This window comes from Dermochelys coriacea, chromosome 4 (assembly GCF_009764565.3).
Source record: "Dermochelys coriacea isolate rDerCor1 chromosome 4, rDerCor1.pri.v4, whole genome shotgun sequence".
In the NCBI taxonomy this organism is placed as follows: Eukaryota; Metazoa; Chordata; order Testudines; family Dermochelyidae; genus Dermochelys; species Dermochelys coriacea.
Window position 1 is genome coordinate 1819901 of NC_050071.1, and position 18182 is coordinate 1838082.

General features: G+C 42.5%; 1 protein-coding gene across 1 annotated transcript in view; it reads right to left on the reverse strand.

Annotated features, from left to right (window-relative positions):
* The window catches only part of TNKS (tankyrase), a 267604-nt gene that overhangs the window by 219745 nt on the left and 29677 nt on the right, over positions 1 to 18182 (reverse strand). The gene's annotated exons all lie outside the window — the stretch shown is intronic.

Sequence of the window (18182 nt, forward strand, 5' to 3'; positions counted from 1 at the left end):
AAGCAGAGAGCAGTATACAACCATATGGCATGTAGGATATTGCTACAGTGAATTACCACATACAAGAGCCTTTGCGAGAAACTGGAAATGGATATTCCACACTTAAGCTATCTTAAACAAAAATAACTACAGTAATACAGTTCAGGCCTTTTACTTTCAAGACAAAACATTTCCTAAAGAATGGGATGACAAATAGCGAAGTCCGCACACCAACATCAAATATTAAATACCAAGAGACCAATTGTCCACTGCCCTGTATACTGCACAAAGTAAGTAAAATGCTACCAATTCTGAATGACCATTTTAAACCCACTTTACACAGATGTGAATGATAGAGTGTCCAAAGACAGTGCAGAATCAGTCTCAAGGACACTATAGGTAAGAAGAAAAGCAGATGTTTGGGGCAGCTCAAACAACAATGCTCATCATGAAGCTGCAAGACTATAATGGATTTATGATGAAAAAGTACTGGGAGGTATTTCATCTTGCAACTGATAAAATCCCCAAACATTAACTGACAGGATTCCAGAAAGACTAAGTGATCCAGCACAAAAACCAACTAGTCAGTAATAATCATATCAAACCAGTGAGAGATTCTTCAAAGAAAACACCAGCTTTATTACAGATTGAGCTAGGAGCACCACATGCACTGAAGTTTGTCTGACATGTCCCCATGAGACAGCCCTGGGTTTAGTTGTTTATAACTTTGCTAAACTTTAATAATTTAGGCTGAAATTTCCTACGCCAGGCTTCTGCCTCAGTCTTAATTTTTGGGTGAAAGTTTCAACAGAAGTAGTTTGTTTCAAAGAATGAGACTGAAGAAAGATGTTGTCTTGCCCATGTTAAAGTCGTACAGCTGTTTTGTTGAAAAGCTCTAGTACTTTCATGCTTTAGAACAGGGACCTGAAATGTGGCAGGGAGGCGTGGATTCTGGTGTCAGAGATGTGCCCTTTGCTGTTTTGGGCAGGAAACTCAAAATTTGGCCACGTTATGAGCCTTTGAATAATCTTAGCAAATGCTCAGAAGAAACTTTGTTAGAGTGTCCCTGTAACTGCTGATCCTGGGTGGCACCAGGCAGAAAAAATGAGGAAAGGGAGACAGTCTGCACTATCAGTGCTCCCCCTACTATGCCCAGGTATCATGGAGGAAAAAGCAACCTGTCTCAGATGCAGAGGAGACAAGACCTGGATCTAAGAAGGGAGCAGACTGGTACAAGGAGCCAGGGAAAGGGTACTGAGACTGGGAGCTGGAGGGGAGAAGCAGAGGGTAGAATACTAAGAAGGGGAGAGAGAGATCAGATGAGCAGGCTGGGGGCAGGGGACTGGAACTTGCTAGGCAGGAAGACTAAGACAAGGAGCTGGGACAGAGGGAGAGAGAGATTGGAAAGGGGCTAGAGGGGACAGACAACCAAGACTGGACGAGGACTCCAGAGAGGGAGACTGGTAGCCAGGGTTTGGGATGGCAGGTGCAGGGAAGCAAGTGGAATCTAACAGCGAGTCTGCTGTGGGAGAAAAGGGCTGGCTGGGAAAGGAGAGTGGGGCTGTGTTTATACTGCCACTTTCAGCGCTAAAACTTTAGTTGTTCAGAGTTGTGAAAAAATATATACCCCCGCAGCGACAAAAGTTTAAACACCGAAAGCGGGGAGCGCATTCTCGGCAATAAAGCTACCGCAGCTTGTTCGGGGTGGTGGTTTTTTGTTTTTGTTTTTTTTTTTGTTTTTTAATCGCTAGGAGAGCTCTTCCCCCCAGCGATAAAGTATGACTAGACTGCCCACATCACCGCACTGCTGCAGCCGCGCTGTAAACTGGGCAGTGTAGACATACCCTAAAAGCGTGATGTGAGGAGTCATCTGGGTAAGGTGGGGTGGTGTATGGAGATTAGGACTAACTAGATTGGGAGACTGGAACAGAGGACAGGCCAGAGGTGACAAAAGCAGAAGGTCTGATCACTGGAGTATACTCCCTATTCTCCCTCTAGAACCAGAAATGGAATACAAAATTTCTGAGTCTGCTCCGCTGCCAGCAGACATCAGTGAAACCCATTGGCAAAATGCTTCTCATTGTCCTCTGGTGCCTTAATCATGAAACCATACTCCTGTACTCTACCTCATTCACCACAAACCTTCCAATTTCAAAAAGAAAAAGGAGTACTTGTGGCACCTTAGAGACTAACATATTTATTGAGCATAAGCTTTCGTGAGCTACAGCTCACTTCATTGGATGCATCTATACGGCTAAATTCAGTGCCTTGCATAATGACAGGTTTCAGAGTAGCAGCCGTGTTAGTCTGTGTTCGCAAAAAGAAAAGGAGTTCTTGTGGCACCTTAGAGACTAACAAATTTATTTGAGCATAAGCTTTCGTGAGCCACCGATGAAGTGAGCTGTAGCTCACGAAAGCTTATGCTCAAATAAATTTGTTAGTCTCTAAGGTGCCACAAGAACTCCTTTTCTTTTTGCGAACACAGACTAACACGGCTGCTACTCTAAAACCTTCCAATTTCAGCAACACAAGGCAGGGGTCCTACAGACAGACAATTACCTCTTTTATTACACAACCCTGATTCATTCCCAGAGCAGGTCCCGTCCTGAGCACTGTATGAGGCAGGGGTCCTGTGGGGGAAAAATTAGTACGCAATCACATAATTAAAGACTGCATCATAATGCAGAATTACTGCTGAGCGAAAATCCCATTTTGTAGCTCCACAATACAGTAATACCACTAGACAGTATCCCCTTCCAAATTTGTATTTAATTCAAACTTTTTTTCAAGTCTGGCAGTCAAAACAAACAGGTATAAACAATACCATTACCTAGCCATTAGGCCTTTTCCACAAACTTTTGTGAAATCAGTACAGAACAGTTTTCTTTTAACTGATCCTTTATATAGAAAGATGAGAAAAATCAAAATCCTGTAAACTTAACTATCCAAAAGCTTTACATGGAATTCAACTACATTCACCACCATTATGATTCTTAACTTATACAGATTGCTGGTCTTCACTGATGCCTCACATTTCTTCACCTGACACACAAGTTTGTTTTAATTACATTTGTTACTATAGCAATCAGTACAACAGATAGTTAAAAGGTCAGATTCCCTTCTCCCCCAAAACAAATGAGTTACAAAGTTACATAGAGCATGAATTATAGCTGCTGTTAAGTGCTTCAGGTTACTCCCAACTTGATATAGCAGGATGAACCCTGAAAGTAAGGCCGTGTCTACACTAGCACTTATGTCAGCAAAACTTCTGTCACTCAGGGGTGAGAAAACATACGTCCCTGAGCGACATAACTTCTGCCAGCATAAGCGCTCGTGTGCACAATGCTATGTCAGTAGGAGACACAGCTACCGCTGCTTATAAAACTGGTTTTATCATGTCAACAGAAGAACTCTCTCCCACCAGCATAACACAGTTATAAGAGCACTCTTACAGTGGCACAGCTGTATCAGTACAGCTGTGATCCTATAAGCTTGGAAGTGTAGACATGGTCTCACCACTTGATCTAATGCCGCTTGGCATGGTTATTTTCAAAACGACTGAACTTGATCATTTTGCTGTCAAAAATTTGTCTTCCCTTTAAACAATAGTGAGTAAATAATTTCACATTTAAATATACTGTATTCTTACCTTTCCAAATTTTCCCTGGCAAGACTCAATGAAAGCTTTCCTGAGTAACTACAAGATAACACTGAGTCAACATTGTGCCCTTGCTGCTAAGAAGGCTAACAGCATTTTGGGTTGTATAAGTAGGGGCATTGCCAGCAGATCGAGGGACATGATCATTCCTCTCTATTCGACATTGGTGAAGCCTCATCTGGAGTACTGTGTCCAGTTTTGGGACCCACACTACAAGAAGGATGTGGAAAAATTGGAGAGAGTCCAGTGGAGGGCAACAAAAATGATTAGGGGACTGGAACACATGACTTATGAGGAGAGGCTGAGGGAACTGAGATTGTTTAGTCTGCGGAAGAGAAGAATGAGGGGGGATTTGATAGCTGCTTTCAACTACCTGAAAGGGGGTTCCAAAGAGGATGGATCTAGACTGTTCTCAGTGGTAGCAGATGACAGAACGAGGAGTAATGGTCTCAAGTTACAGTGAGGGAGGCTTAGGTTGGTTATTAGGAAAAACTTTTTCACTAGGAGGGTGGTGAAGCACTGGAATGCGTTACCTAGGGAGGTGGTGGAATCTCCTTCCTTTAAGGTTTTTAAGCTCAGGCTTCACAAAGCCCTGGCTGGGATGATTTAGTTGGAGATTGGTCCTGCTTTGAGCAAGGGGTTGGACTAGATGATCTCCTGAGGTCCCTTCCAACCCTGATATTCTATGACAACAAAAATGGAAGTAGTCTTCCAATACGGTGGAAGAGAATCTATACAGGCTTGTCCACACACAGACTTTGATCAAAATAATCTTGTTTTCATTCACACTTTATCATCAATTGAAGCTAAAGCTATTTCAGACCCACAGCCTGAAATAAAAGAGCCCATGGCCATATTGTGAACTGAATTCCAGCCCTATGCTCATTATATCAGAATGCACCGCTTTTCTGTCCAGAACTGCCAAGCATCCACAACTACTATTTACATCAGCCACAGCTGCAAGCAATCAGCACTTCTGCAAATCAGGCACCAGATGTTCCAAGTTGAGCAAATAAGGAACCGACTGTGGTCAACTGGGAAATTTTTATCTAAATGACTCAACCAGCACCACCGAGAAAGTCTGTGGCCCAGCCAGGAACGGAACAAAGTTGTATACAATGGATCACTCTCAGCATCCCAGAGCTATTCGCAGTCTCAGTACAGGAATACAGCATTGACTCATTCAGAAGGTTATCTTAACTATCAAAGAATTTCCGCAATCCTGCAAAAACCAAATGTGGCCATCAGAGAAGTGATGGTTTGGTGCACTGGGCATACTAGCTGAGAGAGGAACTCATCATGGGCATAAATTCTTATTGCCCTCTGCATGTAGAGTCAATATTTGTCATGAGGATTTTGTCTAAGCCAGGTGATGACTGGAAGTACAGAAGTGGCTACTGGCCAACAAAGTGTTAGTGTTTAGCAAGACACTTGTGATCCAGGAACACCGAAGTCCCTAAAGTTATTGCTCAAGCGGTTTTCAGATTACAGTATTTTTTTCCTTAATTGGGATACATATGAAGTAATTTTATTCCATATGAATTAGTTTTGTTGTTCATAAAATGGATTTAATTAAATCAGTCTTCAGCATGTTTTTCTATTATACACTTTTAGCTCCTTTTGATTTTGTTCATTTCTCTTCTTCAAATATCTTAATTTCATTAGTATTGATCTGTGGTCAATGCCTCATGTCCTTCCCGTTCCCATCACCAACCTCCTTTAGTTTACTCTCCATTTCTTCCTGGGGGGGGAGGAAAAACACCAAATTTGTTCGTCACTAAGGTGCCACAAGTACTCCTTTTCTTTTTTGCGAATACAGACCAACACGGCTGCTACTCTGAAACTTGTCACATTTTGTAAGTCTGTACACGGGGAACAGAAATTTGATATGAGTTCTTCAGTTTAGCAGACAAAAGATAAGCTCTGATGGCTGGAAATTGAAGGTAGGCAAATTCAGACTGAAAATAAGATGCAAATTTTTAACAGTGAGGGTAATTAACTATTAGAACTTACCAAAGGTTGTGGTGAATTCGCCATCACTGGCAATGTTTACATTAAGATAGGATTTTTCTTCTAAAAGATATGCTCTACTTCAAATAGAACTTCCCTCAATTAATTCCATCATCTGTGTTACACAGGAGATCAAACTAGATGATCACAGTGGTCCCTTCCAGCTTTATAATGTATTAATCACATTTACAGATAACAGGTTGAGATTTTACAAGAAAGTAAAATCACTTTACAGCCCAGTGACTATTTCAGCTCTGTCATGCAAACTAGAATTGGTGTCGTCTTCTCCCCTACCCTCCAATGCAATACGGTGACTCAAGGAAACAGCATTGTCAAAATGCAATCTAGCTGCGAAGAAGACGACATTTTTACCAAATTCATTTTGAAACAGTATAAAATTACTCTCTACTACTTTTCTCTAGATTATAATACCTACAAAGTATGCTGTACTTTGTTAATCCAGGACATGGTACAACATAAATCTAGGTATTAGCTGTGAGCATCACATATTCCCAAACTATATTTAACTGAAGATATAAAGGCTCATTTCTCTCAGCATTTGAAAGCATCCAAACAATACACAGTAGTCCAAATGGAATTCACTCTTGATGTAGACTAAAAAGTATTTTACCTCCACTATTTCTATACTTAAAATATTGAAATTTTGATACTTTGTTCCCAATAGGATGATCCCTTGCCTGAAATTCACTGTTTTGTGCCTCAGCTACACTAATCCTGATTTGACAAGTTACCAAGCCTGAAAGTAAAACTGGCCTATGGAGAGGAAAGCAATAATTTAGATGATCGGGGCGGGGGGGGGGGGGGGGGGAGCTCATTACTCAGCACCTGCTAGCTTTTCATCCTTCAGCTCTGTATTGTTATTTACCACCAACCTTTGGTGTTCTGGACTACCAGACTCATTTGGCATGCCAGGGACAGGATTTGTCTCTCACCACCAAATCCTTAAGGAAGGATGTGATTATGTAAGTATACGAGTAGATATAGGGAATGACACCAAAGATATCCCTAATGCATCCGATGAAGTGAGCTGTAGCTCACGAAAGCTTATGCTCTAATAAATTTGTTAGTCTCCAAGGTGCCACAAGTACTCCTTTTCTTTTTACTGTATTTCTGCTTCTTGTTTATGTGATCTAGAGCGCTCCTGTCTCTACTGATTGTTTTAATAAAAATAGCCATAGCTTGGCTTTGCCCTCAGTGCAAGTGTCTTTGCTACACATCTCAAGGTTCCCTAAAAGATACTGAAGTTGTCAGTTTTAATTCTATGGAGCCTGATTCTGGGATAAGAACCATATTACCCCTAACTCATTAAATTAGTACCGATTGGGAATCAATACAATTATTAACCATTTAAAAGGATCAGGCTACAGCTCCCTTGAAAAAAAAATGCCTCTCCTCTTCTGGTAAAGAGAGTGAGCACAGATCCTTTCAGAACCTGAAGTCACTGGAAGTTACTGCCACTAATGACACACTCTGTGTGTGCGCGCGCACGCGCGTGCATGTAAAAACACCCACTCCTTTTGCTGCAAACAAGAGTGAGGCAGAGACACAATTAGCTTGCATCATCTCACAACAAAGCATTGGCCAGTTTGCTGCAACGAACACAATGATAATTTAAAAGAAAAGGAGTACTTGTGGCACCTTGAGACTAACAAATTTATTAGAGCATAAGCTTTTGTGAGCTACAGCTCACTTCATCAGTGCACTGATGAAGTGAGCTGTAGCTCACAAAAGCTTATGCTCTAATAAATTTGTTAGTCTCTAAGGTGCCACAAGTACTCTTTTCTTTTTGCGAATACAGACTAACACGGCTGCTACTCTGAAAACTGCCTTACAGTATGTCCAGACTAGAGATTTTGCTCTTAGGAGTTAAGCGGAGTTAGCTAAAACACTTATGAATGTTAGTCTGAACATTATATAAACATCTTTGTCCCAGGACATAACTGTTTCTATAGGCTGTGTCCTAGGGTAAACTACAGACACTTGTATTCTGGAACAAACATCTGTAAACACTAGACTAGACACTGTACCATTTACGCTAGGCAACTCAGGTTAACAAGGGCAAAAACCTCCAAACTAGACATAGTGCCTCAAACAGAGTGCCACAAGACCTCCAGATATCCCACCATGTTGGCAAGATGACTTTGTTTTGAAAATACCAGAACACAGAAGCACCACTGCCATAATTTGATAGCCTTCCTGCAAAGTTGGGAAAATAAGCACCACCTGACTTTCTATGTAGAACACTGTAATAGTTGTAGTAGAGAGCCTGAGACATGTGCCCTTGTATCAGAGGCCTGAGCTTACTTAGTCGGCAAGCTTTGCTGATATAAAGCAAAGTTCACAAAAGTCAGATTGTGAGCAGATGTCAGACCCTGTTTATTTGCAATACCAGGCCTGTTCTTGCCAGATTCTGTGAACTTGCAAACAGGCAAAGCCTGATGTCTGCTCACAGCCTGACTTTTTCTAACTTTGCTTTATATCAGCAAAGCTTGCCCACTACTTTAGCTCAGACCTCTGATACAAAGGCTTATCTCTCAAACTCTATTTCTGTTACCACTTACCCATCTGAAGGGCAGGATGGTGCAAGAATGCTTTCACAATGCCCATCTGACAACTCTTAGCTCTTACTGATGTGCAACGTCTTCTCAAATATTCCAAAGACTGAGCCATGAGGCTTCTGCAATGACCTCCCCAGCCTGCTTTGGAAGCATTTGACATTACCTCTATTGATAAAATGGCACCCCATTTGGAGGGGTTGTCCACCAGTATAGGTGCATTAGACCATTCTTTAGAATAGTAACTCTTGTTCATATTGTCCTGTCCCAGCATGTAATGGTTGAGAGCCAGTGACTCATTTTTAGCCAAGTGTATGGGGTTACATATGTTGTTGCAGCTAAAATGCCCATTGATTTGAGGCAATAGTCTCACACAAGGTATGTACAGCCAGTGTTACACTCTGAAATCTGTCAAGGTAGGAACGCTTTGTTTTCTTGGGAGTCCAATACCACACCTATTAACAGGACTCTCTGCAGTAATTGAAATGATTCATTTTGATTTATTGTAAATCCCTGAGTCTGGAAGAGGGTGCATGTATCAAGAATACTTCTGGCAAGCAGAGATTGACACGGACTTTATTAACCAGTTGTGAGAAAGGGAAAACAAATGCCTTGTCTCCTGAGGTATACAAACATTTTGTGATCACTCGGGGAACATTAACAGACCAATGGGAAGGAACTTGTATTGAAAATGGTTTCAGAGTGGTAGCCGTGTTAGTCTGTATCAGCAAAAACAACAAGGCATCCTTGTGGCACCTTAGAGACTAACAAATTTATTTGAGCATAAGCTTTCCTGGGCTAAAACCCACTTCACCAGATGGTGAAAATGCTTATTTCCCCAAGGTGAGCCAGAAGGATGTGCAAACATCTTACAGCAATGTGAAAACACATCTTTCATGCAAACCAGACTTTCTGGGAAAGCTTGGGAATTAGAGAAGCTAAAGTCAACATTCAAAAGCAGAACTTGTGAATTTGTTGAGCTTTCTTAGGTCTAGGATTGGACAAAGACTCCCTTCTTCGGGGGTATCTGGAAATAACTGGAATAAAATCCTCTGCCCTTGAACTTTTCCGGGACCTCCTACATAGCTCCCAATTCCATGAAAGCCTGAAACACTCTGATCTTGATAGACTAATGAAGAGGTCTCTGAACATAGAGGGAAGAATTGGAAGGAGGAATATTTTTTTAACTGAATTGAGTATCCAGTGCGGATGATTTCTAATCTTCATTTGTCCGATGTCACGGATGACAATTGGTAGAAATATTGACTGTCTCCAGAAGAAAGTGAATTAAAATCTGGGAAGAATGGTTTACAGTCCTTGAGATGCATGTCAAATCTGAAGTTTGACATTCAAAAATATTGCTGTTGAAGACATCTCCTTGACCGCAGATCTTGGCTTACTATTCCTTCTCCCGTACTGATATGGAAGAGGAGATTACTGATGTTGGTGATAGAACTGGTTCTCCCCCCTCCTTCTACATGTAATGTAGAAAAAAGGCAAACTTCTAATACTTAAACAATCTTCTTCTGGGTGCTTTGTAGAAACCCAGTCATCTAGCCACATACCTTGTTTCCTTTATTCTCTAAAACCTTATCTGTCCTGGTGCTGAAAAATCCCTCTTCCTCAAAAAGGCACGTCTTCCACCTTAGTTCCAGGTGCAACCCCAAAGATATGAACCTAGTGTATCTACACAGAGAGCAGATTCAAGAGTTCTGGCAGCTGTAACTGAAGAGTCAAATATTGTGTGCAAAGGCAGCTTTACTACCTGCTGTTCATCAAAGACTATGGCATTAGACAATTTTTCTGTTCATCTGGTAACGTTTTAGTAAAATTAGACATTTTGTCCCGAAGACAGAACTGAGAGAGAATGGCCCATTCAGTAAGAGTGACTCAAGCTCAGGGCAGAGGAGGAAGAGACTTTTCTTCTTAAAGCATCAGTTATCATCCTGGTCTGACAATGTGGGATGCAATCACCCATCTCTGACTCTCTGAATAGCAGCTTCTACCACTAGAGTTAGGTTCCAGGGCATATGAAAAGCCATCCCGAGATAAGTGATACATCTTTATCTGCTTTTTTGGACACTGGATAAATTCTTCCCTGCAGCCTAATTAATTCTGCAAGTTGCAACAGACTGTCTGAAAGTTCTAATGATACTCTTCCCAAAGACTGAGTACATAATCAAGAATTGGATGTATTTCTTTCAGAGAGCAAGTAGGTAGTTTCAATGCAGAGGCCATCTTCTGTACTAGTTCTTGGAATGCTACTGTATCTTTATATAGATAAATGGCTGATGAAATGCTCATGTTTTTAACAGGCAACTGCTGGACATATGTTTCAGGGTCCAAATCAGTAAACTCCTGAAAGGCCACTTGCTCTTCATCCTCTGAAAAACTTCTTGTAGACACAATGGAGATTGTACCCCTTCACCAGATAACTGTCAAGCTACATTATGTGTGGATTTAAGAGCCAGTTCCAACAGTGCTGTAGCTACTGCTTTCTATCATCTTCCATCTGTTATGGATTCATAATGAAAGGTTGGGGTTGCCAGTAAGGCAGTCTGTACCACAGTGGCCTTCTCCATTCCAACTGATAATCCATATGCAGATCCAGTTCATAATAAGAGTTCTTGGGGGATCAGTTGAGATCCCAAGAGTCACTCTGGATGAAGGCTAGAACCAAGGTTGTCCTTGATCCGATTCTCCTTTGGCTCGTCATTCTAATCTAGGATTCAAATACAAAGCTGTAGATACTAAAGGTCCCAGACCCAGAGAAAAATATCTAGCTGGGGAAGTGAAAAATACTTAAAGTAGGCGACCATCCTTCTCAGGTGAAGAGGGAACACAGACACATGCCAGACAATTAAGAGCGGGTTTAAAAAGAAGAGAGGTTTGCTGCCCCCAAACTAACTGTTTGTGGAGGAGTTATTTTTAAAAGTTTTAGAGGCTGAAGTTAACTCACCTTACTAGCTGAGGGTGAAGGGCAAAAAGCCTTAAAGTATAAGGGTGCAGCCTTGTTCAGACGGCTATCTTTGAGACAGTCACCAACTAAAGAGTTTCAAGGCCCATGAGGAAGGAGAGGAAACAAAAATATTAGAAATTAAAAGCAAGGAGTTGAACCCTGAACACCCCAGTTCAGAGGATTTTTCACTGAACCCGAACTGAACCCAAACTGAAAACCTCCGAGTTGTACTGAACCCGAATTGCAACAGAACCCAGAAAAAAAAAACTGGTTCAAAACAAAAGATTCAATAATCAGGTGCTGAGGGATGATCTCTCCCTGGTCCAACCCTCAAAAAGGGACAGACGCTACATTTCCTAGTAAGCCATTGGAGGAGATGAAAAGACAGGTCAGAGGCTTAGAGAGGGATTCTAGGATTGGTAGCTCTCCCATTATGCCCAGGTACAGGACTGCCCATAGAAGGGAACACCTCCCTCCCCTTCCCCTCCCGCTTGTTAGCAGCCAGTAACTCAGGCCTCAGACCTGGGGATGAGGCAGGACGAGAGAGAAACAGGACTTTTGTTTTGACTTGAGGCTGCAAAGCTCCCCTGCTCTTCCGCTCTGTTTCTGGCTTTGTTTCCCTGGTGCTGAACTTCCTTCCTGCTCCCACTCCACCGGCCACCCTGCATAGGCTAGTTATTCTGTTAGGCTGGGGAGGTGCTGGGGGGAGGGACAGCAAAGGAAGGAAGGAAGGAAGGAGTGTCTCTGGGGAACCTGAAAAAAGGAAGAATGAAGGGAGGGGACTGAGGAGGGAGAGAAGGAAGTTCAATCTGAAGGGGGAAAGGTTCTGTAGCAGTTCTTCTAATTACCCCACTGTCACCTCGCCTCAATGGCTGGTTGAGCCCAGAACTTTTCCCCTCTGTCCACTAGGACAGAGGAGTCCTTTTTCCAGAAGAGACACTGCATATTGCTTGATTTTTTATTTATTTAAGGTTTGCAGTTCCATGGTGTAGGATCTTTTATTGTTTAATATAAGCAAAGAAATATTAGTAAAAAAAAAAATTAAGGCCTGTTACTTTCCTTTGCTACTTTTTTGGGTTCCTTTATTTCAAAATTAACTACTTAATAAACTCTTTCATTCTTAATTTAAAAGAATGTTGAAATGTTTCAGTTGCATTAAATCTTTGAGTTGATTAGCTTAAACAAGTAGAACCAACTAAACAGAGCATTGCTCAGGCCAGCAGCATGGCCAGAACCAACTGCTAACTCACCCACTGCCCAACCTGAGGCTGTGCCTACCTAGTCTCTCACGTGTGTCCTTGAGGACAAAGAGTAGGATCAACCATTGACAGAGGAAAAATGGATATCATATGACCTGGAATTTATCCTAACTCAACAACCCAGCTCATAATTTGGAAATCTGATACATTTTTGTAGACAACAATTTTTTGAATGAAATTCTGTTGCGAAAGTTCCTAAATACAATGATAAATATTCTTTTGCTATCACCTCAGACAGAATGTGAAGGGTCCCTGCAATCCTCTTCAAGAGATCCTGAAAGGTCTTAAATTCATTTTGACACACAAAAGAGGGTGGTTCGACAGCCTCATTAAGGGATGAAGATGAGAAGTAGGATGTTCTATGTACTCCGTGCCCTCTAGGATTCGGGGCTGACTGGTTGGGGTTTGCCTCATCTGTAAAGGAGAGCTTAGTTGACATACCGAGGAAGTGAGTCTTCTGAAGTGGGGATTCATGTCCCAGGGGCTGGTAAGAAAAATGGAGTGGCAGACTCAGGGGAGATATCACGAAAGGTGCTCCTTGAAGTCCTCTTGTCTCATGTTATCCAGTATCTTCTCTAGGTTCCCTACCAGATACCCATTGGGCTACACAAGGTGGATAATGGGGGCAAGAGGGAAGACAGCCTTTGGAGCATGCTGATGAAGAGGACAAGAAGGAATAGGTCTCCTCTAGAGGGGGCACTCCTGTCCAAAGTATTGGGTCCACATGGTTCCAAATGAGGTATGATTGTAGCAGATAGTTGCTTGGAGACAACATCTCAAAAAATCCAGTATCAGAGACTCAGGGGACAGACCAATAGGTTGGTCAGCCAGTAGCATGAAGAGTCTTGGTGCTGGGATCTCCAGTGCCAGGGAAGGGTCAGTGCTGAGATGGTGCTCTGTGACGAGGTGAAGTGATCACCACCAAATAGGTCTGTCAAGGCCAGAGTCACCATGCAGCTATGGTACTGAAGCAACACAGTCCTTGTGGGATGAAGGAATCATCAGTGCCACGGCACTGGGCAGGGACTCCAGGCCATGGATCTCGATGGAGGCAGAGGAGAAGTTTTAAGCCTCTTACTTGGGGCCAGGGGTGGTGATCTGCATCTAGAATCCTGATTGGCACGGTACTCAGTTCTCCTCTTTAAACACACACAGAGATGCAGTGTGCTCCGAGAGAGGAAGCACTCTTCAAAGTAGAGGCTGAGCCACAACTTCCTGGTGCTGAGGTAGGGTGCAGTGGATCATTCCCAGGCTTCTCAGGACAGAGATAGATGTTGCATTAATCTTTCCAGCAGCAAGAAATTTAGCCTCATTTCTCTATTCTGAGGGTCCATTTTAGAAATGGAGCTGCAATCTGACACATGCCTGTCTCCCAGACAGGCAGATGAGGTAACTGGAGCACCTATCATTAGCAGACATGCCGGAGTCACACAAATGTCAGGTCTTGAAGCCTGGAGACTTGGGAACTCCCATAATGAAGGAATAACCCCCTCTACTGGGAGTGGCTATACTTACCCACTCAAAAACCATGTCGATACTACTAGCTAAATCAGCACCGCTGCGATTGATGTGGTAGTGTCAATTTAGCGGGTCTGTTGAGAGCTCTCCCATAGACATCTGTACTCCACCTCCACAAGAGGCAAAAGCTATGTCAATGGGAGAGCATCTCCCATCGACATAGCACAGTATAGACACCACCATAAGCCAACCTAAGTTACGTCAAAGTCAGTTACATAAGTTACGTAACAAATAATGCAACTTAGACTGACTTACAGCGATAGTGTAGACCAGCCCAAAGACAGCGAAAAAAGCAGCCAACAGGTAAAAAGAATAAACTAAACTAATATTAAACTAAGAATAACTCTAAAAAAGTCCACATAGTGAAAGATTTAGGGAATCTGCATAACTTCTGAGCTCTGTGTGAGATTATGAACTTTGTATTTCTGGCACCTTAGAGACTAACAAATTTATTAGAGCATAAGCTTCCGTGAGCTACAGCTCACTTCATCGGATGCATTTGGTGGAAAAAACAGAGGGGAGATTTATATACACACACAGAGAACATGAAACAATGGGTTTATCATACACACTGTAAGGAGAGTGATCACTTAAGATAAGCCATCACCAGCAGCAGGGGGGGGGAAGGAGGAAAACCTTTCATGGTGACAAGCAAGGTAGGCTAATTCCAGCAGTTAACAAGAATATCAGAGGAACAGTGGGGGGTGGGGGGAGAAATACCATGGGGAAATAGGCTTGAATAGAGACTGGGAATGGATGAGTCATTACACAAAGTAAAACTATTTCCCCATGGTATTTCTCCCCCCCACTCCACCTCCCACTGTTCCTCTGATATTCTTGTTAACTGCTGGAATTAGCCTACCTGCTTGTCACCATGAAAGGTTTTCCTCCTTCCCCCCCCCCCCCCCGCTGGTGATTGCTTATCTTAAGTGATCACTCTCCTTACAGTGTGTATGATAAACCTGTTGTTTCATGGTCTCTGTGTGTGTATATCAAATACATCCGATGAAGTGAGCTGTAGCTCACGAAAGCTTATGCTCTAATAAATTTGTTAGTCTCTAACGTGCCACAAGTACTCCTTTTCTTTTTGCGAATACAGACTAACACGGCTGCTACTCTGAAACCTGAACTTTGTATGTATCTTTACTAAGCTGCAAACTGGATTTTGAAGGTGCAGCACATTGCCTTCTGTTGTCTTTCACCATCATGTTGGACCTAAATTCCTAAGGGCTGTCATACCAGGCTGATAGGAGACAATCCTAATTTAATTATTCTATTCTAATACAAACATCCTAAACAGACTGGCTCCAATTCATGAGAACTGGTTTGTCAGGGGCGAGGTTGCAAGACAGCAAAATCAGCTGGTAAGGGTCTGGGATCACCTGAGGAGGCTGATCTGGGAGCCACCTCACACAGAGAGACAAGGTGGTTATATACAGGGCAGAAACTGATCTATTCTGCATTTTCAGCCATTCCACCACCTCAAGCAAAGGGAAGCTAATGCAGGAATATGCGACAGGGGAATCCTGCCTACCTCAAAATTCAGACAGTTGTCCCCTGCCCCACAAATGAAGGGTGGGCAAGACTGAGCAGCATTATATTCAGGCTTACATTCTGTATGATCTGTACTCCATTTCTGGTGCTTAAAGAAAGAGCAATGATGTTTCAGATGTTTACATGTCCAAAGTAAATATCTGAGGTATGTGCTACACTGAACTAAGTTTCCCTTGAAGAGGGGAACTGTGGGCCCAGAATACCCACATGGCTTGAGTTACAAGAGACAGTGCATTTAAAGTATGCTGAAGTCTAAGTTGTCAGCACTGCTAACAGGCTAGGCAGCTTAACCAAAATGTCTCAGCTCTCAGAAGGGGGAACTTGACAGAGGATCTTCACCCTAAGAGTGATAGAGACCCCAAGCTAGGGGCAACGCTTGTACTTGATTCAGACTCCGGAGGCTTAATGTACGTGGGATCCAGCAATAGGATCCCCTCAGCAATCTGATGAGACCCCAAAAAACATGTGCTTGTCTGGATCTTCCGACAATAGTGACCTAGGAAATGGCTATGTCGCATAAGGGACACTGGCACTGCTAGTATTCTGTCTTGCACCAGGAGCAATCAGAGGAACTGAACAATGGGTACCCCTGCCCTGCCCCTTAAGCCTAGAGCTATGATATTCTGTAGGGAGGAATGGGCATTGGTGCAGCCACAACTGGTACTGCTATTCAAAAAAAGAATCTGATTTCACACACATGGGGCACATATGCACCAAGGACGGAATCAGTGTAGACAATCAGCCAAGCATCATAGCTTGTAAAGACACTATTCTCGTCACTGTTGTCAGATAGTATTTCAGTATCACTTTCCTTCAAGGAATGTGAATATTTGTAAAAGCTTGAATGATTGTTGTTTTGCTTATGTTTTCCCACAACCACAGCATTACATTTGAAACCAGTCTTGCTCTGTATAGACCCATTTTCATTCTGAGTGCCCTGATCTGTAGTGTTTGATCATATGTAGTTAGCCACCCCTGCTCCACAAAGTTCTACTTGGCAGGTGCCAAGTATGCTCTCTGAATGACATCTGGGTCTGACTTGACATTTCAGTCAAAACAAGATCAGAACAAAATTAGAAATCCACAAAGCCCACAAGGTAGGTGGTAGAAAATGTTTTTTGAAAGCCAGTGATGAAGCTTTAGAATTAAACCCACTTTAAGAGTGCTCAGAACAGTTTAAAATTCAAACAGTGTCACCAAATTTGACATATCTCCTCTCCAAGTAAAGTGGTTTCCTACACAATGACAATCAGTTCTGCCATCTTTGACCTACTTTAAATTCACCTTGTGGTCATTTGACACTTCCATTCTAGTACATGCCCATTTTTCAATAGTTTGTCAATGAGACATTGTGATATTCTATACCTTCAGGGAGCATGCTGTAATCCCCATATTCCTCATTTTAATATAATTGTGAATTTACATATAAAGCATGCCTTGTAAGGTATCAGGGGAAAGGTCATGATCTGCTGGAAGTCATTTCTCTAGCCATAGATGTGTATCATTAATGCATATGATATGAGAATTGTGTAGTATGGTGGTCATACTGTAAATTGGGGGAATCAGCCAGGATTTAGGTCCTCAGAGGCAACAGCAAGGAAAGTAACCAACGTCTGGGCAGGGTGTCAACCAACCAACCACCATTGTCCAGCAAGGGAGCTCCAATGCAATGATTCACCTGCATGAGGCCCCACCAGGTAATTGCTCAACCTTGCTGGGAGAGACTCAGCAATGCCCCCCAGACAAGCCTGGACTTATGTTCTACAAGAACATGGACTGAGGGCATAAAACAGACAGAGTTGACACATACTGGGCCCTTTTCCTGCCCCACCTCTGCTGCAAACAATCAGGACACTGAGAAGACGACAAGACTCCAACACAGGAGACTGGCCCAGGTTTAAGGAACAAACCTGCATATTAAGGACTGCAATATCCAGTGGGGTGAGAAAAACTGCTTAATGTAGTTGCTGCCCAGTCTAATAGGGTTGAGAGTTTAGACTATGTGCTTATATTTTATTCTGGTAACCACTCTGACTTGTTATGCATTGATTTATAATCACTTAAAATCTATTTGTATGGTTAATAAATCTGTTTGATTATTCTACCTGAAGCAGTGCATTTGGTTTGCAGTGTGTCAGAGGCTCCCCTTGGGATAACAAGCCTGGTACATATCAATTTCTTTGTTAAACTGACGAACTCATATAAGCTTGCAGTGTCCAGAGGGCATAACTGGACACTGCAAGACAGAGTTCCTAGGGTTGTGTCCGGGACCGGAGATATTGGCTAGTGTAATTCACTTCAAGTAGCTGGGAGCAGCTTACATGTTCGAGGCTGTGCGTGAACAGCCCAGGAGTGGGGGTTTTCATAGCAGAGCAGAGTAAGGCTGGCTCCCAGAGTCAAGGATTGGAGTGGCCTAGCAGATCATTGGTCCAGACACCAAAGCGGAATGTCACAGACATGTAATTCAATTCTTTGGCATATTAACATTTCTATATTTGCCCTTAATGCTTATTATGTACTATTTCCATGTTTAGTCAACTTTTAGATTTTAAAGTTAATTTTTAAAGTTTAGATTTTAAAGCCAGAAATAACCATGCTGTCTTAGTCACATCTCCTGTAGGAGTCAGATCATAGAATTTCCTCCACTTCCACTCCCTAATTTCTATAAA